General features: G+C 46.1%; 1 long non-coding RNA gene across 4 annotated transcripts; it reads left to right on the forward strand.

Moving 5' to 3' along the window:
* Window positions 1-425: 425 nt before the first annotated feature.
* Window positions 426-23,132, forward strand: LOC116550796. 4 transcript variants are annotated; one of them, XR_004268579.1, is made up of 5 exons: window positions 426-1,139; window positions 1,762-1,908; window positions 18,489-18,591; window positions 21,341-21,426; window positions 21,828-23,132. It is a non-coding gene; the product is annotated as an uncharacterized LOC116550796 (long non-coding RNA). The 4 variants fall into 4 exon arrangements; XR_004268578.1 differs by lacking the exon at window positions 21,828-23,132 and having other exon boundaries at window positions 21,341-21,679; XR_004268580.1 differs by lacking the exons at window positions 18,489-18,591; window positions 21,341-21,426; window positions 21,828-23,132 and adding an exon at window positions 2,016-3,493 and having other exon boundaries at window positions 429-1,139.
* The last annotated feature ends 284 nt before the right edge of the window (window positions 23,133-23,416 follow it).

The raw sequence follows: 23,416 nt of genomic DNA on the forward strand, positions 1-23,416 counted from the left end.
TACGCGGGGGTCTCCTCGACCCGCCGCGGCGGCGGGGGCTGCCGGGGCTGACTCGGGGGTGAACGAGGAGAGCGCCAGATCGGGAAGGAGCTGCGAGCCTCCCCTCGCCAAGCGCCTCCGCCTCACTTCAGCTGCCGGGTCCGGCTGCTTTCGAGGCGTTTCCCAAGCGTTGCCCCACCAGCCCCCGCCCCAGGTCCTGCCAGTTCCCCGGCCTCATCCCGCGGCGGCCCCTGGGTGGGTTTAAAGAGGTCTGAGTGGGGGCTGGGAGGGTGGAGGGTGGAGGGTGGAAGGAGGCAGGGGGAGGATGCGAGAGCTTTGGAGAATATTCCCTAAAAATCCTGGGGGATGTGGGGGGCGTGGCTGCTGCTGGCGGCTGATCCCAGCCTGAGTGGCCCCCTTACCCCCTCTGTTGCCCGCAGCTTGCTTCGAACCTGGGATTCCCCCGAACCACCTCTACCCTACCCCCGCCCCCTTCATCCCTCCGCAGCGCCCCTGTCCGTAATGCAGGTCAGATCCTGCTGGGACCCGCCCTCTTCCTTCGTTCCGGGGTCTTCAGGCCACCTAGGAAGTTGCTGTCAGGATCCCAAATCAAGGCCGCGAGTCCACCCTGCTGCCATCCCTGCCCCTCTCCCCCACCTCCCCTCCCTTCCCCGGCCAGCTCTCCGCAGACTATCTAATTAATACTCGTTTAGCCATAGACACTAAGACGCAGAAATGCGTTCAGTAATGCAAGCAATGAGGGTTATTTTATTTTAGATACTAAAGGCAGGGGGGACAATTATACAAGCTAAAGTCCATCGATTTCTACAGAAACAAGGAATAGAAAAATCTTTCTACCTCCTCCAGCTGAATTATGTTGGCTGTTTTAAAAACAAACAAGCCCATCTTCAAACAGTGGGGAGTTAGCAGCCAAGCTTCCCCAACTCACTGTAATTTTCAGCTACTTCTACTGAAGATTTGATTTTTATTCTTGTGTTCCCAATTTTAGAATCACATCTAGCTCTGCAAGGGACCCTTATGTCAGAGATCTTCAACTGTATTGATTTTCAGATGACTTTAACTATAAATCACACACCCCCCAAACTATATCTTAACTTTAACAAATCCTCAGCTCCATGAAGACATAGCTGGATCCCATGGTATAACTTAAATTGATATTCTCCATAAATTTGCATAGTTACTCCACAGCCATTCTATTCATATATTCACGTTTCAGATTCAAGGTTGTAGAGGAAGTGTGATTAAAAAAAAAATGATTATTAATACTCCTTGGTGTCCAGTCTTGAGGGGTTCAAAAAGACATTCAGACAGCTCTGGAAAGAATAGAATCTTTCTGAAAAGCACATGAAATGTTTTAGGGCCATTGGTAAAGAGGCTATGGGACATACAAGTTCAATACTAGAGACATTTGCTCTAATAATTAAAAGCCACAGGGAAAATTTTTAAAAAATCAAGTCTAATTAAGGTTTGTACTTGAAATTCCTGTCTCTGTCTAGAGTGAATATTCCTGAGCTTTTCATTTTAAGAGGGACAGTTTGGGTTTTGGAGGGAAAAGGATGCATAAAGATCCAGGGATGGAGGAGCACAGGGGCCTCCACGGATGGCAGACCTGTCTTGTCAGAGAATAATGCAAGCTGAAGGGACAGCACTGGGTGACTGTCTCCTGGGTTGTCTCTGTTTCCATGAATGGTTTTAGAGCACGATCCCTATTCAGCATTGCAGTGCTGGGTAGATTTGGGAGATGGTAATTTTACTTTACAGGTGTTTGAACTGAAATGATAAGTGGCAGCCCTCTCATGGAACAGCATTGATTTTTAAATCATATCAACCTGAATCCACCTTCAAGCACTACCCTGAGAATCCCTTCCCATCGTATGGGTGAACGATGCAGGGGAGAGAAAGGAAAAGGTGAAGTATACCCTCCCTGACCTCATCCCCAACATCAGAGGACATGGGATACTGCCCTGCTCTTCCTAATGCACCAGAGCCTCCGCCTCCTTCCCTTCTCCTTACAGCCTCCCTTAGCACCTTCGTTCTCAGCCACAGGCTTCCTGAGTCCACCCAGGAAAACAAAAGGCCTGCAATTAGATGGGCCCTCTCTCCTTGGGAAGAACAAATATGACCATTAAGCATGTCCCTGGACAGTGGAAGGTGAAGAAGGATCTCATCCTCCAGCCCAAAGGACTAATGGAGGATTCCTGGTAGGAACATGTGGCGCTCGGCCAGAGTCACCATCCGTGTTCCACTGGTTTGTTGTCTCACTGCTGTCTCTCACCGAGTTCCTTTTATACCTGCAATTGTAACCGAGCCTATGTTAGATGAATCATAAGGCGTTTGCTTTACTTGTTTTCGTTTATCGTGGTCCTTTGCTTCCTCCTTGCATGCCTGTTTGCATATAGTCCTTTTGGTGGAAGGGAGTCACTTGTCATTAATTAACTTTATATCCTAGCCCCGAGGCTGCCCGGAAGATTAATGAACATGTTTTTCTTTCAAAGAACAATGATCCTTAGGTCAGGCAGACCTCTTTGATGTCATCCAGAAGTTTGATCAGGCTGGGCCAAGGAATCCAAACAGCTTTGATCATTGGGGTTCTTACCTCCCTGCATACTTACCCTCCCGTAGAGGCCCCAGCTGTGGTCCTGAATTGATTCAGAACTTTCAGTGTATATTTCTGAGGCCTTTAAAAAAAAAAATGATCCTTTAATATAGCTACTGAAAAGTTCTGGAAACAATGAGTATCCTTAGTAACAAATTAGGGTTACTAAATGTCACTTCCCTCCAGAGAGAACTAGGGCTTTTTGGAGAAGGATGATTTCATAAACTGAATAAGATAACCCCAGAATATCTCATCCTACCAGAAAGCAAGGATGTTATCAAAGACTTCTGAGGTCCTGTCATAAGCTGGGGCAAAACTGAGACAATTTAAACATCATTAAAGGCAGAAACTACAATGACTCAAAACACTTCAATTATGTTGAAATCTATTTGCTCATAATGTTCTTTTAAAAACTACATTGATTATCTTTGAAGAATGCTTAGAAGCCCAACTCACTATTTTCAAAAGCTGGAAAAAAAGGAAAGGAATCAAGCATTTATTACCTTGACTTTTCTGTATAAACTATACCTCAGTATAAGCAAATAATTGCTGGAGAGTTTCTCTTTGTAAAAGTATTGCAGCTAATAAATGAAGAAGGGGCAATAGAATTAGAATGTTGCCATTCTGCCTTCCTTAATGAATTAATGGATCTAGACACTGAATGTACGTGGCTGATGAAATATTAGAGAGCGAGGGAAAGAGAAACAGCCTGACATTCTAAGCCTCCTGATGGAAATCCACAATACTACCAACCTATGACATGTTATAGAGAGAGAAAAAAAAAAACAAAAAACGTGAACCTGAACAAGCTTGTACATCACACGTTAGTAATCTGCCTCCTTGGAGCCAAATCTGGCCAACTGCCTGCTTTTATAAATAAAGTTTTATTGAAACACAGCCATACCCATTTGTTTAAGACAGCAACAAAGACTGAATGGCACACAAAGACTAAAATCCTTGCTATCTAACCCTTTTCAGTGAAAATCTGCCAACCCTTGCTATATAGATCAAAAGAATCCCAGCACCTCTATCAGTCTATTGCAATAGACGGACCTTGTTTGAGTCCTGATTTGAACAAAATGACAAAGTTGTTTGTGAGGCAATTAGAGAAATTTGAACACTGGCTGGGTGATATTATGGAATTATTGTTCATATTTTAGGTATGATAGTGGTATTGTGTGTGAGAGAGCCCTTATCTAGGGGAGACATATGCTGCCATATTTATGGATGAAATGAGACCGGTTTCAAAATCATGTGGGTTGGCAAGGAGCATTTCAGGCAGTATTCTCAGCTATTTGATACAAATAATGACCCTATCAGCAGGCATTATGCTCATTTTACAGATGAGGAACTGAGGCACAGAATTGATGGTTGGTTGGTGAGAGCTGGGCATGGTACTCAGAGCCCCAGGTCTGATTTCAGAGCCTGTGTTCTTCATCATTGGCCAGGGGCACCCGTTTGAGGTGACCTTTCTGGAGCTCATCATCTGCCCCAGCTGGAGAGCGCTCCAGAATGCCACCTGCAGAGCCAGGACACAGAAGCTGCAATAGGCCAGTGGAACCCTGCAGGCTGCATCCATAACCAGGCACTAAACAGACATATGCTGAACCATCCCTGTGCCAGGCTCCACGCTAGAGGCAGGCTCACATGGGCAAATAACACCCAGAAAGCCCCTTCCATCAGAAATTACAATTTGGCAGGAGACAGACTGACTGTAAATACATTTCCTTTTTTGGGAACACCACTCTAGCTTCTAGGTGGAGGAGAGTTGGGGGTGGTGAGGCTGGAGACAGGGAGACCGATCGGGAAGCTGCTGCAAGGATCCGTGAGGACAGTGGCGATGGGCGTGGGAGGGGGAATTTAGCATTTAGTGCTTAGGAGATAAAACCTTCACAGCACAGGGAAGAAGCATCATAGGACTCTCATGTGACGGGAGCACTCAACATACAGCCATCTGCATCATAATCTCTCCTGTTTGCATGGTGCTGGTGCTGTTCAATTTTCAGAGCAATATCACAAATCCTGCCTCATTTTGCTCCTCAAGCAGTGGGAGGCAGGGATGGTAGGGATGATAATTTAACGTATAAAAGGAAATTGAGGGACAGGAACACTGAGCTCCCACCACGTCCTGGGACTCTTATTCCCTGACACTCCCAGGTAGGCACTGCACCGACATCCCAGAGGAGGACATGGAGGCATAGAGCTGATGACTCTGTGTCTGAAATCACAGCGAGGAAATGATGAACCCAGATTTGAATCCAATCAGCTCCAGAAGCCTGAGGTTTTTTCCCCCTAACCCATGTTGCCTACTTCAAATGACTAGATACATGTGGGAACAGAGGGAAGTAGGGATTCACCTCGAACTTCCTTTAAAGAACAATCTTTCCTCATGTATTTAAAATTGAGTCCCATTTGCAGAAAGCCGTGCATGCTTTCAGGAGTGTATCACTTGGATAAATAAGGCCTATTATTATGATATTACGTCAGCAAGGTCCCAGCTAGGAAAGGCTCTACCTAGAGAGGCAGATGGCTAAAATCACAGGTTTCCAAATGTCTGTTTACCATCAGCCCTGCTGTTTTAATGAGTGTGGAGATACTCTGTCGAAGGCACACGGGCTCTGAGCCCCAAGATCTGGGGTCAACTTCTGATTCTGCTCAGACCATTGGCAAGTTCCAGGCAATTTTCTGCCCCCTGAGCTTTGGTTTCCTTATTTCCATTTCTATGGCCACCTCCAAGGGCATGTTCTCGTAGATTCAATGTGAATGGCCCCTCCTGAAGTTGTGTGTCAGTACTGCTTAGTTGACTCATTGTAGTAGGCTTCCTGTGAGGATGAAATTCTATTCTACAGTCTCTCAATTCTGCTTGTTCCTAGTTTATCCACTCCAAAGCCAGGACACAGATGCCACTGTAGCGTCTTATATTCTCCGTGCCATTGCCATGGCGTGGTGAGGGTAGGCATATTGTTGCAATTCCTGGTGCCATGATGGGAAACCACCTCTCCTGACATTTTAGTGACCAAATGACTAAGGATCAATTGAGAAGGGGTCTAAAACCTTTCTGTTGACAGTTTCTGATGATGTCAAGAGAGCCCCAGCACAAACACTTGCAGGAAGGTATCAGGGGCTGGGGGTGTTCTGGAGACCATAGAAAACTGTGTGTGGTGAGGAGGACAGTGTCCCCCAAGGATGTCTGTGTTCTAATCCCCAGAGCTAAGACATAAGGTACCTTACATGGTAAAAGGAACTTTGAAGATGTGATTCAAGGAAGGTTCTTGAAATGGGGAAGTTGTTTTCATTAATCCAGATGCTAGCCCAAGCTAACCAAGTATATCCTTAAAACCAGAAGACCTTCCCAGCTGTGCTCAGAGGGTGCCATGACTGTGGAAGGCTGGTGGATCAGAGAGATCAGCATTGCTGGCTTTGTAGCAGGGGTAGGGGCCATGAGCCAAGGAATGCAGCCTGCTCAAGAAGCTAGTAACAGCAAAGAAGCAGACTCCAGAAACCAAAGCAATCCTGTGACCCCTTGACAGCCCAGTGAGGCCTGTGGCAGACCTCGGACCTGGAGAAGCGGAAGACAAGGTTTGCTTTGTTGTTATTGTTGTTGTTGTTGTTTTTGAGATGGAGTCTTGCCCTGTCACCCAGGCTGGAGTACAGCCGCGCTGCCTCAGTTCACTGCAGCCTCCACCTCCCAGGTTCAAGCGATTCTTGTGCCTCAGCCTCCTGAGTAGCTGGGATTACAGGCATGGACCACCACACCTGGCTAATTTTTAGTAGAGACGGGGTTTCACTATGTTGGTCAGGCTGGTCTCAAATTCTGACCTTATGATCCGCCCACCTTGGCCTCCCAAAGTTCTGAGATTATAGGTGTGAGCCACCACACCCGCTGTTTGTTTTAAGCCACGAAGGTTGTGATAATTTGTGAATGCAGTGTATAGGAAACTCATACACTACTCTTAGGAAATTCTCTATCATCTGACATCGTAATGGCACAGAAGATTATATTGCAGGGAAAAACATGGATATTGATGACTCCAAGTCCAAAAGTGATTCAGAAGAGTTAACCTGAGTGTGGAAAGTGTTAGGAATAATTTAACAATTGATTTCACCTACATTTAATGTTTATATAAGAATGTCTAAATAGGGCCCAGCCTCCTTCATATGTACAGAACGAAAATCTTAAATAATAATAAAGTATCCTGGTTTAATGGTAGCATGCTTTTTAGCAGTACATGAAAGGAAGGTTCTTTTGGTCAAGGCATGCATGTATCTTAGTATCGTTAGAGTTGGTGGAACTGGGCAACACTTGTGTACATAGCAGTCACTCGGCAAACACTTTGCTTTCCTGAAAGTGTCGTCTAGGATCTTTTCCTCTGAGATGGAGTTTCACTCTTGTTGCCCAGGCTGGAGTGCAATGGCGAGACTTCCACCTCTTGGGTTCAAGTGATTCTCTTGCCTCAGCCTCCCAAGTAGCTGGGATTCCAGGCATGCACCACCAAGCCCAGCTAATTTTGTATTTTTAGTAGAGACAGGGTTTCTCCATGTTGGTCATGCTGGTCTCGAACTCCCGACCTCAGGTGACCCGCCTGCCTTGGCCTCCCAAAGTGCTGGGATTACAGGCGTGAGCCACCATGCCTGGCCCCGTCTAGGGTTTTAAGCCTGTGAACCCCATGGCTATGTGTATCTGTGACTTTTGGGGTGCCTGTATCAACTGTCTGCCTTCCTTCTTACTTCTTGGGCTTGCTGAATGCCTTCTTTTTCGCACTCTGTGACGCACTATTCCACCCTTCCCAGCGCACCAAGACAACTTCCGTTTCTTTTCTTTCTTTTATGTTTACTGAGATGTGGTTTACAGGAAGCAAGTTTCACCTTTTTAGGTGTATAGTTCTTTGAGTGTTTAATTAGATATAAATGTATTTATCTCTATGCATATTAAAGTATCCCACCCGTACTTTTGAGGTACCAGTGGTTTGGGGTAACATCGATGAATTGTGCAGTGGGGAAGCCTGGGTAAGAGGATGGAACCCTTCCGGAATTCACGGTGGCTTCAGATCATCCCGATTAATTGGTATTAATACCAATGCAAGCAGGAAAAAGGAATCCTGGAGTAGCCAAAATCCCAAGTGAGTTGCTGCCCACAACAGACGGACTCCTTTGGCGGCACAAGTGTTTCATGAATGTGCTGTGTTTATTTGGCCATTTTCTGAAAGTCTTCATCTCTCTCCTTCTCTGATAGAAGTCTGGAAGAAGGCCAGTTGAAGCTAGTTCCCCGCAAAAGTGTCTGTTTTCACAGGAACCATTTGGAGATCGTTTTTTGTGCAGCTTTGTGAGTTGATTAGAGGAAAAAAGTAAAACAGTGAAGGAGGGAGGGAAGGGGGGAAATAAGGGAGAAAGGGCAAGAGAAAGTGCAAGTCAGACTGCAGGGCGCTGCACGTTCACATCCTTCCCCGGAGATTCTTGTTTTCAGCAGAGTTTCCGAACCCCTGGCTGGTCCTGTTTAAATTAGATCAATTTAATTAGATCAAGTGCTTTGGGGCATCTGTCCTGGCAGGGCCCTTAGCAGACAGCAGGAACCCCAAGAGAAGAGGGCGGTGCTGCAGTTCACCTTACCATGCTGATGCTGTGATGTAAAAACAGTGGGAGAAGAGGGCCTTAGGCAGCCATGAAATCCTCAGTTGTGCTCAGCCTTGCATGTGCTTCTCGGGACCTTCCAGTGCCCTCTCAGAGATAGCCCTAAGATGTCACTAGGGCAGCGGCCAGAAGTGAGGTTAGGGGTCAGGAAAGGTAAACCTGGAGCAGTTGTGGTAGAATTAATGAGAAAACCTCAATAATTCCACCAGAATGTCGCCCACAGAATGTGACTATCCAGCCTTGGCCTGCAGATTGACCTTCCACAGCCACTTGGCTGGCTTACAGTGGCAGCTGCCACCCAGCACATTGGAGCTCAGCCTGTATCCAGCCTGCCTCTGTCCTACCTCTGCACAGCACTCAAAGGGGAGTATGCCAGCTACCCCTGCCCACAATTCCATTCCCTTTACTGTCTCTCAAAGATTCCCACTAAACTACTGACAGAACCCATGCTAGCTGCCCAGATTGATCCACCTTAGCTGGTACATATCAATATGTGTAGATGGTAAAAAGACCCCAGCACATGGGATCTGCAGCTAAGAGAGTGCCACTGACCTGAGAGGTCCCTGAACAGCCTAATAAATCATTCTATTCTTTCCTCACCTCAGCGAAATTTTAGAAGCTATTACATCAAGCAAATAAGAGCTTTTACTTAAAAAAAAAAATTAAAGAGCAATAGGAAGTCAAAAAAAGCATCACTGGAGATAAAAGTATATTTTTTGAGAGTAAAAGAAAAACTCAGTAGACGACATAAATGGCAGAAGGGACCGAGCTAAAAACTCTGATGTCACGAAGTATTGGCTTAGTGTATTTAAGGCATTATCGCAGCCTCTGAACAAAAGAGAAAACAGATGGAAATGAAGAAAGGAATTTTTTTTTTTTTTTTTTTTGAGACGGAGTTTTGCTCTTGTTACCCAGGCTGGAGTGCAATGGCACGATCTTGGCTCACCACAACCTCCGCCTCCTGGGTTCAGGCAATTCTCCTGCCTCAGCCTCCTGAGTAGCCGGGACTACAGGCACGCGCCACCATGCCCAGCTAATTTTTTGTATTTTTAGTAGAGACGGGGTTTCACCATGTTAACCAGGATGGTCTCGATCTCTTGACCTCGTGATCCACCCGCCTCGGCCTCCCAAAATGCTGTGCTGGGATTACAGGCGTGAGCCACCGCGCCCAGCCGAGAAAGGAATTTTTATGATGAAAAGAAATCCAGGAGACTCTTCCTTCCATGTCGTAGGAGTCCAAGAAAAGAGAACAGAAATGGTAAAGGTAAAACAAAGATCAAAGGAACCAAAAGTTTTCCTTGAGCTGAAGACATTAGCTCAACAATGCTTACCAAATGCTTGGGGAGTTATTTAAAAAGACACTTAAGAATTCAAAAGAGGCTGGTTGCGGTGGCTCACGCCTGTAATCCCAGCACTTTGGGAGGCCAAAGTGGGCGGATCACGAGGTCAGAAGTTCAAGACCAGCCTGACCAACACAGTGAAACCCCGTCTCTACTAAAAAATACAAAAATTAGCTGGGTGTGGTGGCACATGCCTATAATCCCAGCTACTCAGGAGGCTGAGGCAGGAGAATTGCTTGAACCTGGGAGGCGGAGGTTGCAGTGAGCTGAGGTTGTGCTTGGGCAACAAGAGCAAAACTCCTTCTCAAAAAAAAAAAAAAAAAAAAAAAGAATTCAAAAGATAAAGTGAAATTGTTTAAGTGTGTGTCTGGCTGGCGCGAGACTCTCTCCAGAAGACTAGATGGTAGCAAACAGTAGAGCAACAGGCCCCAGAGAAAGAGACACACTCCAGAATTATATATCCAGCCCAACTATCTCTTCTGTGGGAGGAAGCAGAAAAAGTGTGGTTTACCTTCCATATGCCATTACTAAAAAGTTCTTACTCAAAAAATGCATTAACCCAATAGATGAAATGAATCAGAAGGAGAAATTCAAGAAAAGGAAGGTGAAGTATCTGAAAAACAATAGTATAAGTGAAACAAATGAATCTGAACAATCATTGATAACATAACCAGAAAATAAGTACAGTCAGGCATTGCTTAATGATGGAACACATTCTAAGAAATATGTCATCAGGAGATTGCATCTTTATGTGAACAACATGGAATGTACTCACACATGCCTAGATGGCGTAGCCTACTACACACCTAGCCCATAGGATATGGCCTGTTGCTCCTAGGCTATTAATCTGTACAACATGTGATTATACTGAATACTGTACATAATTGTAAAATAACAGTAAATACTTTTGTACCTAAACATAGCTAAACATACAAAAGATACGGTACAAACATAGTATAAAAGATAAAAAATGGACTGGGTGCAGTGGCTCACGCCTATAATCCCAGCACTTTGGGAGGCTGAGGCGGGCAGATCACCTGAGGTCAGGAGTCCAAGACCAGTCTGACCAACATGGCGAAAACCCATCTCGACTAAAAATACAAAAATTAGCCAGGTGTGGTGGGCACCTGTAATCCCAACTACTTGGGAAGCTAAGGCAGGAGGATTGCTTGAACCAGGGAGGTGAAGGTTGCAGTGAGCCAAGATTGTGCCATCGCACTCCAGCCTGGGCAACACAGCGAGACTCCATCTCTGGAAAAAAAAAAAAAAGGATAAAAAATGGGACACCTGTGTACATCTGTGTAGGGCACTTACTATGAATGGAGCTTGCAGTACTAGACGTTGCTGTGGGTGAATGAGTGAGTGAGTGAGTGAGTGGTGTGTGAATGTGAAGGCCTAGGACTTTATCATCTATTATTGTAGACATTATAAGCACTACACACTTAGGTTACACTAAATTTATTTAAAAACTTTTCTTTCTTCAATAATAAATTAATTTTCACTTACTATTACTTTTGTACTTTATAAACTTTATTTTTAAATTTTTTACTTTTATAATAGCTTAAAACAAACATTTTAGAGCTGTACAGAAATATTTACATACTAATTCTATAAACTTCTATTTTTAAATTTTTTTATTTTGTTTATTTACTTTTTAAACTGTTTTGTTAAAAATAAGACACTCACACTGCCGCGTGTGTACCTATGCAACAATCTTGCATGTTCTTCACATGTACCCCAAAACCTAAAATGCAATAAAATAAATAAATGGAGAAAAAAACAAAACAAACAAACAAAAAAACTAAGACACATACACACACATTAGCCTAGGCCTACACGGGGTCAGGATTCTCAGTGTCACTGTCTCCACTTTCACACGTTGTCCCACTGGAAGGTCCTCAGGAGCAGCAACCTCCCCTGTGATAAAAAGCCTGCTCTGGGTGTCTCCTGGAGGGCCTGCCTGCATGAGGCTGTTTACAGTCAACTTTTTCTTTTATAATTGGACGGAGTACACTCTAATGATTAAAAGTATAGCATATTAATAAACCAGTAAAATAGTTGTTTATTATTCTGACCGAGTATTATGCGCCATATATAATTGTATGTGCTACACTTTAATATTATTTAATTTAATTTTTTATTTTATTTTTTTCTTGTTTGAGACAGAGTCTCATTCTGTCACCCAGGCTGGAGTGCAGTAGTGCTGTCTCCGTTCATTGCAACCTCTGCCTCCTGGGCTCAAGCGATTCTCCTGCCTCAGCCTCCTGAGTGCCTGGGATTACAGGTGCCCACCATCACGCCCAGCTAATTTTTGCATTTTTTTTATTTTTTTAACTAGAAACAGGGTTTCACCATGTTGGCCAGGATGGTCTCGAACTACTGACCTCAGGTGATCTGCCTGCTTAGGCCTCCCAGAATGCTGGGATTACAGGCATGAGCCACTGCACCCTGCCCTGTGTGTGCTATAGTTTTATATGACTGGCATCACAGTAGCTTTGTGTAAACCAGCATCACCACAAACACATGAGGAACACAATGAGCTATATGACATTATGATGGCTACAATATTACTAGGTGATATATTATTCTAGGATCATTATAAATTTATGGGACCACAGTGCTATGTGCAGGGTTGTGTTGATCAGAACGCCATTGTGCAGCACATGACTCAACACACAGCTGAGTCTAAACAATTGTTGGTAATGTGATGGAAACGCTTAATGCAATTATTATTATTATTATTATTATTTTTTTTTTTTTTTGAGGCAGAGTTTTGCTCTTTGTCCCTCAGGCTGGAGTGCAGTGGCATGATCTAGGCTCACTGCACCCTCTGCCTCCTAGGTTCAAGGAATTCTACTGCCTCAGCCTCCTGAGTAGCTGGGATTACAGGTGCATGCCAACACGCCCAGCTAATTTTTTGTATTTTAGTAGAGATGGGATTTCACCATGTTGCCCATGTCTCGAACTCCTGAGCTCAGGCAATCTGCCCACCTCGGTCTCCCAAAATGCTGGGATTACAGGCGCAAGCCACCATGCCCAGCTGTCAACTAACTCTTTGAGTTGGAGAAGTAGGGTAAGAACGAGGGGGGAAAGGGAAGGAAAAGAGAAAAAGAGTGTGGCCTGGGTGCAGGTGGGGCTGGTGTGTGATGAGAGCAGAGGTGGGGGTTGGGGGGTGGGAGAGGGAAGGGAGGCCACCCCAAGGATTGCACTGTCACTCAGGATTCGCCAGCTGTGTGCTCCCCAGCACACCATATCCACTCTTCACTCCTTGGCTTCCTCCTCTGTTAAATGGAAGATAGACCCCAGTTAATCAAGTTATTTCTGAAATTAAATGGGAATATTTGTCAATCCCCTCACATAAAGCTGACATGTTTTAAACCCCAGTCACTAGGTATTATTTTAATTAATACTAATTACTATTCTTGATCGTGATAGGATAATATATGTTCAGACATATTTTGAAACTCTTTTTACATAAACTTAAACCGGGAGGAGGCTGGGGTGGTGTCCCTCTGTGCCAAGCCACACAAACGGAACCGGATCTGCCACGTTGTGTCCCAGGGTTGGGTTGGGTTGGGTTTGGAGGGTGGAATCTGTTTGCTTTTCTCTTGTAGGAGGTTCGGGCTCCTCCTCTTCCCTCCCTTTCAGGTCCGTGGAGGCCAATTCCAGGGTAGACAAGAAAGAACAAAGAAAGTCACCAAGAAAGTCACGCCATTATTATTCTCCCTGGAGCAGAGAGGAAGATGTACACCTGTGTACACAATGCGACGGCAGCCATTTGTTTTTAAACTGCAAACGTGGGATTGGAACACGTGCCAACACTGTTCCTACTTGTTCCCTTGAGCCACCCATATCCTGCAAAGAGCCTCAATGCCTTGCATGATGATGAGGAAAGGTCGAAGGGCCTCCTTCCATAGATCTGGGAGCCTGTTGCTCTCCTCTGTGTAACATTCTCTCTGGAGTCACTTGGGAGAGTCAGGGTGGGCACATCGGGGCTTTATCTGGATGGGGAGCTGGGAGCTGGGAGCTGGGATGCCCAGCGATCAGCCTTTGGAGCTTTCTGACAAGGGAAGGACCCTTGATAAAAACTTATCTACTTGGGAAGTTTGTTTAAAGCCTGGTAATAATCACTGTTATCATCATTACTGTTTACTGGCCGGGAATCACTTAATCTCAAAAAATTCTTGAGTAACTGTGGACTGTGGGTGTTACCCACAACCTTAAAGTGAAACCATCGACACCCAGGGAAGTGAAGGAACTTGCCCCTCCTGGGTGGAAACATTGGATTCCAGCCCTGGAGAAATAGATCCATGGTATAATATCAGGAGGAATTCAAGGGCAGCACGTTCCTTTCATGCTTTATTGAAGCAGGAAACGTGGCGAAACAGACCTCTGGAACACCGAAATTGGAAGGAAGGGGTGATTTATTCGCCACAAAGCTCCAGCTCACAGAGAAAGTTCCTGCCCTTTTAAAGGCTTAGAACTCTAGAAATTACATGTGAAAGGGTCTTGGGCTTACAACTCTAGAATTAGCATGTGAAAGGGTCTTGGGCCATGGAGCAGGTGTGGGGTTTAGGTAGGGGTTTGATCTTGTTTAAGTAAAAACAATGCCTTCCGGGAAGATTTCTCCACACCAAGCCTGCCATCTGTAGGAGGGCAATTGGGGGTGCCCAGTCTACCAGCCTTTACTTCTCCTATATTGAAATGCAGTGTGGAAGTCAAGGGGGGATGATCTTAGATGCTTAACGGTGATTAAGGGTGTCCTCTCTCATTATCACTATTTTTAGATTATTTTCATTTAAGAAAAGAACTTTTTGGCCAGGTGCCGTAGCTCACGCCTGTAATCCAAGCACTTTGGAGGCCAAGGTGGGTGGATTACCTGAGGTCAGGAGTTCAAGGCCAGCCTGGCCAACACGGTGAAACCCCATCTTTAAAAAAAAAAAAAAAATTATTTTTAAAAAAAGAACTTTTATTTGCTTTTGAAAGGAAATACTTTAACGTATCTACAGTTTATGGAGATCAGTAGAAGAACAGTAACAACTTCCCATGAAATGGGAACAACCCTGCCTTATCTCCTCTTGAAGGCTGGTGGCTTTCTGTTTATTAATGTGGTGATTTGCTCACAAATTTGCCTTTTCCTCTGCTTGGGGATGTGATGGTCGTAGTGTTTTTATTTTCCAAACTCTTTGTGAGGGACCTTCAGCTGGGGTATTTTGTACGCAAAGTTCAAAGGTAAACATGTAAGTTCATATCCGCAAGTCTCAGCTGCCACCACATTGGACATTGAACTTGATGGAAACCAAGCTGGGAATAAGCTTCCATAACCCAAGGAAGGACAATTCGGAGTATAAAAATAATCTTTGGCTCAAAACTCCAGAACGGAATATTTTGCATTCATTCTTGAGTAAAACTTGGAATCATCTACAAACCCCAGTCCCCATCTGACTTGAACTCTTGGCAATAGTTGATGCAGTGCTGACCACTCTACTTTCATTCTCCTGATTTCTGCAATATTTTTCTCTTGTTTTTTCTCTTTCCTCCAATTCCCTCCTTCTCAGATTCTTTTGTGGGTTCCTCCTCTTCTCCTCCACCTCTGAGTGCTGGAGAGGCCGGGGTGTGGTTCCTGATTCTCTCCTGTGCCCTGTCCATTGTCGACCCCCGGGGATCTCACTCAAATTTCAGTCATTACTCAAAGCATCTCATCTGTTGTAGTTCCAGCTCAGACCCCTCTTGAACACCTACCACTATTACACCCTGTAGGAAATAATAATAAATAAAAGGTTTCTTTTCAAAGCTTTTCCCTTAGTTCATTACAAATAAATAATAGTTTCTTCAAAGGTTAATTTACTTTAAAGCTTTTGCTAATAATCTTAAAGTGGCTGTTAGTCATAATAAAGAAGTAAGTACATATCATGTTCTTAGTTCTTAAACTTTAAACTAGGCATTTGCCCTGACATGACTGGACAAGCCCAGGCAAGTCTTAGGACAAAACTTATTCCCCTTCCTGATTTGAAAATGTTGTCACTTCTCCAAGCATTCCTCAAGTTGCTTCCTCTTTTCCTCTGCCTTTACTTCTTTAGAAAATTTCCAAGTTTTTAGCCAATCGGGTCAAGCATAGACTGTGAGGTCCTGTTCCGGCCAGTGGAAACTGGACACAGCAGTTGGTGACTACGTGAGGTTATGAAAGTTATAAATGTCCCTGTCTCCTTTGTTCAGGTGTGCTCTAAGACTGCAGGCGAGTTACCCCCTTTCTGCAGGAAGTAAAGTAGCCTTGCTGAGTGATCCATTGTCTCAGTGTGGATTTTTCCCAACTGTTTTAATCCACTTCCAACATACCCTCTGCTGCTTTGATAGTCCATTGGGCTTTCTTACATCCATCCCAGATTCTACAGCATCCAAGCGGAATTTCTGCTTTCTCCTCTCTCTTCCCTGCACGAATTCCCTACCTGCCATCTTCCTCTCCTCAGTCGCCTGTCCCGTCTGTCCCTCTCGTTCAGACCACAGTTTGGAGACACCCTTGACTCTTCTTTTTCTCACATCACACATCCAGTCATCAGGCGTCATGCTGGATCAGCCTTCAACATTTGCCAGAAACTGACCAACTGCTTCTCACCTCTCCATGGCCACCTGGCCCCGGCTCCCATCTGCCCTCACCTGCTGCAGCCTCCAGCAGGCCTCTGGCCTCTACCCTTGTCCCCATGGTCTGTTCTCTGCCCAGCGGCTCCACTGATCGTGTTAAAACATGGCACAGAGTGTCGCTCCTCTGTTGAAAAGCCTGCAATGGTCCCATGGGACTGTACCTTACAGTGGTCCTTGAGGCCCTCTGTGGTCCATACCCCCTTTCCTCTCCCACTGCGACCCGCTCCGCTCCAGCCCCTCAGGCCTCCAGCCTCATTGCCACTATGGGGAATGTTCAAGTGTGCTCTGTCCTTAGGGTCTCCTTGCAGCCAGTTCCTTCTACATGGAAGGCTCCCCACTAGATGGCTCCAGGAGGATCACCCCACGCTTCCCAAGTCCCACTTCCCATTTCCTGTCCCAGCCAGGGCCCTTCCTCCCTGCCCTGGCCCAAGCATTCCCTGACTCTTACTGTCCCCTGTGGTTTTGGTTTTCTTCTTTCCTTTCTTCTTTCTACCTGCCTGTTTGCCTGCCTGCCTTCCTTTTTTCCTTTCTTTTCTTACCCTTCCTTCTTCTCTTCCTTCCCCCCTTCTTTCTTTCTTCCTTTCCCTTCTTCCCTCCCTGTCTTTCCTTCCTTCTCTCCATTTGTCCCTCTCTGCCTCCTTTCCTCACTCCTTCTCTCCTCCTTTCCCTTCTTCCTTACTTCCACAGCTCTAATCATTTTATAATGAAGCACACGAATGGATGGCTCGCTGTGTTTGCTGTGGACGCTCACGATCTCACTGTGCCCTGTCTCCCTACATACCTCCCTTCTAACATAAGCTCCATGAGGGCAGCAATTGATCTTTGTCTATTTTGTGTAGTGATGTATGCTGAATGCCCAAAACAGAAGTTGTCATGTCACAGTGCTCAACACATATTTGTTGAATGAATGAAGGAATGAATGAAAGGAGTCACAGGGATTCCAGAGAGACTGCCAGAGCCCTCTTCTTTCCAGGATTCCTAGCTTGTCCTGTAGTCCAGGTAGCCTTTGCACATTCTCCTGGCTGCTGCAGTTCTTGCCACCCTGGGCTGAGCTTAATGTGCTACTAGGGTCAACCCACACCCTGTTGGCCACTCTTGAGTCCAGCCGTGTCTATCTTATTGGTGGGAGGCACCGATGCTCCCCAGTTGTGCCAAAACATCCATTAAGCCACGAAAACGGCAGAGCCCTGAGCCCAGCACCCGCACTGACTCTTCATATTCTACTTGGCAGGACACACTGCAAGTACAGACCAACAGAAAAGTCTACCAAGGAAAGGCAGAAGAGCAAGCCGACACCAGATAATCTTGTTTGGGATCTGCAGATAGCAGCAAGAATCTTAAATGAGACTCCTGTTAAAAATAACTTCATGGGGACGGGCACGGTGGCTCACGCCTGTAATCCTAGCACTTTGGGAGGCCGAGATGGGTGGATTACCTTGAGGTCAGGAGTTCAAGACCAGCCTGGCCATCACGGTGAAACCCCATCTTAAAAAAAATAATAACTTCATGGATTTTAAAAGGTCATTTTTCAAATGAATAGGCACTAAAACTTCTGATTTGGGACAGAAGACTGAAAATGTAATTTTTTCATTGACTTTTTGTCACTAAACACGTAGGTGTTTGTGTAACTCATATTTGTTCGTGTAAACCCAGTTGATTCACGGGATATTTTGCATTTCTAAGGCATAGTTCTTTTAAGTCCACTTATTTCTTCCTATGCTTACTGATATGGTTTGGCTGCGTCCCCACCCCAATCTCATCTTCAATTGTAGTTCCCATAATTCCCATCATGGGGATCATGATAGAGAAAACTCTATCATGCTAGAGATAACTGAATAGATATTTGTTACAAAGAGATAACTGAATCATGGGGGCAGTTGCCCCCATCCTGTTCTCATCCTGGTGAGTGAGTTCTCAGGAAATCTGATGGTTTTATCAGGGACTTCCCCTTGTCTGAGCACTCATCTTCTCCTTGCTGTTGTCATATGAAGAAGGATATGTTTGCTTCACCTTCTAAGTTTCCTGAGGCCCTTCTAGTCCTGCATAACTGTGAGTCCATTAAATCTTCCTTTACAAATTACCCAGTCTTGGATATGTCCTTATAGCAGCATGGGAACAGACTAATATACCTGCTTTCCGTATTTAATATTTTGTGCTAACACATCTATAAAAAATTGGGTTGTTAATATATACAGTTCTGAAAGTGCTGTTAGTATGAGCAGATCTCAACATGGACATTCAGGTTAAATGATTGTTAAATGATCTTCAATTGTCCCTCCAGCCAGAGAGGACACAGAAAGATGCTGGGTTTAAGCCTTGACTTCCATATGCTTGGAAATTCTGCTGGGAAAGAAAACAGAAGAGGAAAATGGAAATTGCATGCATATGGTGCCATCCCTGGCTCGATGATCTTGGCTATCTTTCTGCATGTGACCTCACTGACCTAAAATTTCAATCTCTCTATCTCTCCCTTCTCTCTCTACCCCTTTCTCTCACTCCTTCCCTCCCTCCCTCCCCTTCTCTCTCCTTTCTCCCTTTTTACATCATTTGCATGTTCTCAGGCTCACTTTCATGTCTGTTTTCTATCAATGAGAATGACTGACCCTGCAACCCCAGGACCAAGTATCTCAGGTAAAGCAGAGAATTTACCCAGGGAGAACAACACTTTTCGTTGTTGGCTAACATCTATTGAGCACTTACTGTATACAAATGCCAACACTTTACCTATACTAAGTCATTTTAACCCTCCCATCAACCTCATTTTAATAGATGAGGAGTCTGGGGTACAAAAGTGTCACACCGCTAGTCAGAGACTAAGTGGCAGTGGTGGGGGTAGGTGACTGATATGAGATGATTTTGTATTTGAGAATATTTTGCAAAATGTAAAATCCAATACAAACTTAAATAAGCATCCAAGCTCTGTTATTCGTGCATCTCTAGGGAATAGAAAGCATAGATGATTTCAGTGCTTGGATAAAGCATTTTACTGCATTAACAGCTTACAATATTAAAATAACAACATTGCAGGGTATGATGGATGAACAATGTCATCAGGGCCTCAGTAGCAACTCTTTGGAGCTCTTCCTAGGTAGCAGATGTGACAGCAGCAGCAGTTAGGTTCTCCTAACCCACAACAGCTCACATTGTGACCATCCTACAAATGAGGAAACAGAGGCTCTAAGGCTTAGCTACTCACGCAATGGTGTCCTCCATTCCTCCAAGCCTTGACTTGTGCTCCACAACTGCGTTGTTGAAAATGATCTTGGGCTGAGTTTTTCCCCAGCAGCCGCTCACATCGGGTTCCATCGCTCTTCCTGCTGGAGAAGCCTCGCCAGGTCCTGGTGCACATAGGAGGGCTTCTCTGACCACCCCAGGACCAGAGACCCCATTCTCCCCCATCACACACATACACGGACACACTCCACCTCCACACACACAGGCACACATCACACTTACACACTCTCTCACCATACCACACTCCACACATCACACACAGACACACACATCACACATCATACACACATCATGTACACTCCCTCACCACAGAACACTACACACCACACATCACATACACAAACAGCACACAGGACACACACACACACATCACACATACGGCACACACATTGCACCCCACATGCATTGCACATGCAATGCTACACACACATAAGACACACTATGTACCACACAAACACATCACCTACCATATACAGACACATACACAGCACCTCATACGTATCAGTATCTATTGATGGCTCATTAGCCATAAACCACATCACATCTGCTCTCACACCAGCCCCACTGTGCTCACACGCAGGCTTTCACTTGGTCCTGCCCCACATACCTCCAGGACAGGTGCTGTGTCACGCTGTTCTCTTGAGGCATGTGGCTGGTCCCTGGCTGACCCAGACCACTCATCAAGTCCCCTTGCCTTGACCTGTGCTCTGGAGGGCTAGTGACTGTCCATTTCCATTGGATGGTGCTTCCAAATGGAATGGCCAGAGGGGCGGGACATTTCCTGAGACAGACTATGGCTGGTTGCTTTTGGCTGGTGGTCCCTTGAAGCCAGCCACAAGCGGGGCTCATCAGCCATGGCAGGTTTCTCTCAAACACTCCCTGTCCTCCTGGTCCTCCCCCCACCACCCCACCTGCATCCTGTGCTCTCCACCCCACCAGGAGGGAGGAGAAAACCAACCGCAGTGGTGTCCGTATCTGGAATTATCTCCTTTACGCTCAGGTCAACAGATTTTCCAAGAACACTTGCTGTGAGCCTCTGCAGCCTTTGCTTCTCATTTCCTTCTAAGAGGAGCCCGCTGGGATGCCACAAAGGAAAGCATGTGGAGGGCATTGGAGACTTCTGGATTAAGGCTTGGAATTCTGTCCCATGGCATCTCACGCTCTGGTCTTGTGGCACAAGGGCCTTTGGGCGCCGCAGTTGGTCATAGGGGCTGACGGTGCATGCGCCCCTTGTTGAGCCGTGCTTCCTCTAAACAGTTACAGTGTCAGCTCATTGAATCTTTACAGCATCATGCAAGGCAGATCTAACAGTTGTCACCCCTGTTTACAGATGAGGAAACTGAGGCACAACTGGCAAATGGCAGAAACTGGTTAAATGCTCAATGAGTAGTTGTTGAATCTTAGAATAAAGAGGAATTTCATTCGGCTGCTTAGCGGCGGCAGTGGGGGAGCTGACCTGACCCACCCACACTGTCTTTGACTGAGCATTTGGCATCATGTTGGGATAGTGAGGTTGCTTTTCACAGCGAAGCTGCAGCGTCTCCCGGGTATGGTAACCTTTCTGAGAAGCAGCACCCATTAGCTTGCAGAAGAGGGGAGACGCGACTGTTCCGCACCCCCCTCTGCACACACCCCCTCGTGCAGCAACAGCGGCTCTGTCACTGAACATGCATGAAATGCCTCGTGTCTGAGGAAAATGAACAGTGTCTGTTTATCCAAGATGAATCTACCCTAGATAAGCATGTATCAACCTCAGATCACATTGTGTCTGCAAATATTTATCTCCGTTTCCCAATCGCTTAATGGACAAAGTGGGGTCTGGGAGAGCTGGGGAGAGTCGGGCAGTTCTCACTGAGCACCACACTTTTTCTTGAGTCTGTAGTTTTTGTCTCCATGGCTGCAGGAACTGACCCGGGTCTTGTCTGCCATCCATATTCAGAATGCTGCAAACAGTTGAAAAGAACATCGAGGCAAAGCTTGGGCTGGTTTGTAAGCAGGTCTCATCTTAGAAACTCTCCTTTCCCCTTTCATGACAAATGGTCACTTTCTTCAGGCTCCCTTGCATGTGTGTATGGGGGGGGTCAGCATGCACCAGAGTCCTTCTTAGAATCTGGGTGCAAATATCACATCTGTTTGCATAAGTTAAGTCTCTAACTGCTTTTTCCTCCTGTGAATCAAACTTGCTTTTTTCCTTGCTAGAATATCGTGAAAGCAAAACAAACAAACAAACAAAAAGATGTGGGTCAGTTCTCTTGCTGGTGCACATTTCTTGCAGTGGGGTCAATGAATCCCCCATTGTTTGCTCCTACAAGCCCCTTGTTGTGTCCACGGGTAGCCCTGTACCAGGTAATGAAAGGATTTCTCTTATGTTTCTGTTCTTTGTTTTCAAGGAACAACAGAGAGATGGTATTTCCAGACAAGGGAATACATTCCCGGAAGCAAGTGGCCAAGGAATGAAAATCCTGGAGAACAGAGTTGAAGAAACCCATATTCCATGTCTCCTATTGACTTTCTTTCCTCCCTAAACACTGACCCCCCCCCAGTCTTCACTAGCAGATATTCACATTTTCCTCCCTACACCACTGTAGCCTGTAGGCCCCTAAATTCCAGACCCTGCTGGAGCACTCAACAGCACTTGGGGGAGGGGGTGCCGTGTCTAGCAAGTCCATGGGAATGAGAACCCTTGGGTTGTGCAGTCCACACCCGGCACAACCGTAAGCTACTTGAACTCTGGGCTCACAGCCATGTGAAAATGCCAGCTTTATTATGTTAATTAGACTAATGATCTGCTGACTTTTGGAGTAAGAGGCTTTGACCTCCCTACTCAGCACAAGCAGAATGAGGGAGCTTTCAGAAGACAACAGCGCCTCAGGGGGCCCCTAGCAGCCTCTCCTGCTCCCGTGCTGAGGAATGTGTCCAAAAGTTGCCAACTCAGGCTGGGGGTGGGGTGTTGTCAGCTGGGCCTGCGACCTTCTCAGGTGTCACCTGCTTCATTTTACTTTCCTGGTGGGGTGTTCTGGCCTCTGGAGCATCTGAGTGGGTTCCAGGATATAAATGTGACACTGTCATTGCATTAATCTAGTAGAGCTGAATTCCCTGAAAACAGTGACAAGGTTTGGGCAGCTGCAGTCTTAAACACCAGGAAGCCAGGTGGGTAAATACCCAGGATTTGCAGCCTCCTGGCTTGTCAGTGCCCTGGGGTAGAGCATGAGACTCAGCAGCTGGTTCCAGTTCCCGCCCTGGGCTGGGCTGGGTGCTCCTGGGGCTCCCCCTCCCTGCCCAGAGACCCGCTGTTCTGGTGCCCCTCGCTTTTTGAGGGAGGGAAACGATATCCACCAGGGGCTGCGAGGGTCTCTCTGAGTGCCACTGTGCCACTCTCTGCTGGGGTCCCTCTATGCTCTCTGTCCCTGTGGCTCCCCGCACCCCGTGCCCATCCCCTCCCTTCTCTGCCATTGTCCTCCCTTTCAGGGCAGTCATCCCACTGCCCCTCACAGCCGATCTCTCCCTTGAGCCTCCAGTAGTGTGATTCATCTCCCTCCGGTGCACTCAGGGCTGGCCACGCTGCCTGCAGCTTGCACTAATCATAACAGCAGCCACAGCTAATATGTGAATTGCTCTTCAGAGTTCAGGAGGCTTCCGGCCTCACAGGCCCCCTGGATCCTTGCAATAATCTCTTGAAAATGGTAGAATTTGGATGCTTTTTTTTTTTTTTTTTTTTTTGGAGACGGAGTTTTGCTCTTGTTACCCAGGCTGGAGTGCAATGGCGCGATCTCGGCTCACTGCAACCTCCGCCTCCTGGGTTCAGGCAATTCTCCTGCCTCAGCCTCCTAAGTAGCTGGGATTACAGGCATGCGCCACCATGCCCAGCTAATTTTTTGTAGTTTTAGTAGAGACAGGGTTTCACCATGTTGACCAGGATGGTCTCGATCTCTTGACCTCGTGATCCACCCGCCTCGGCCTCCCAAAGTGCTGGGATTAC

This window comes from Sapajus apella, unplaced genomic scaffold (genome assembly GCF_009761245.1).
Source record: "Sapajus apella isolate SASKATOON/1434 unplaced genomic scaffold, GSC_monkey_1.0 scaffold8, whole genome shotgun sequence".
Classification (NCBI taxonomy): domain Eukaryota; kingdom Metazoa; phylum Chordata; class Mammalia; order Primates; family Cebidae; genus Sapajus; species Sapajus apella.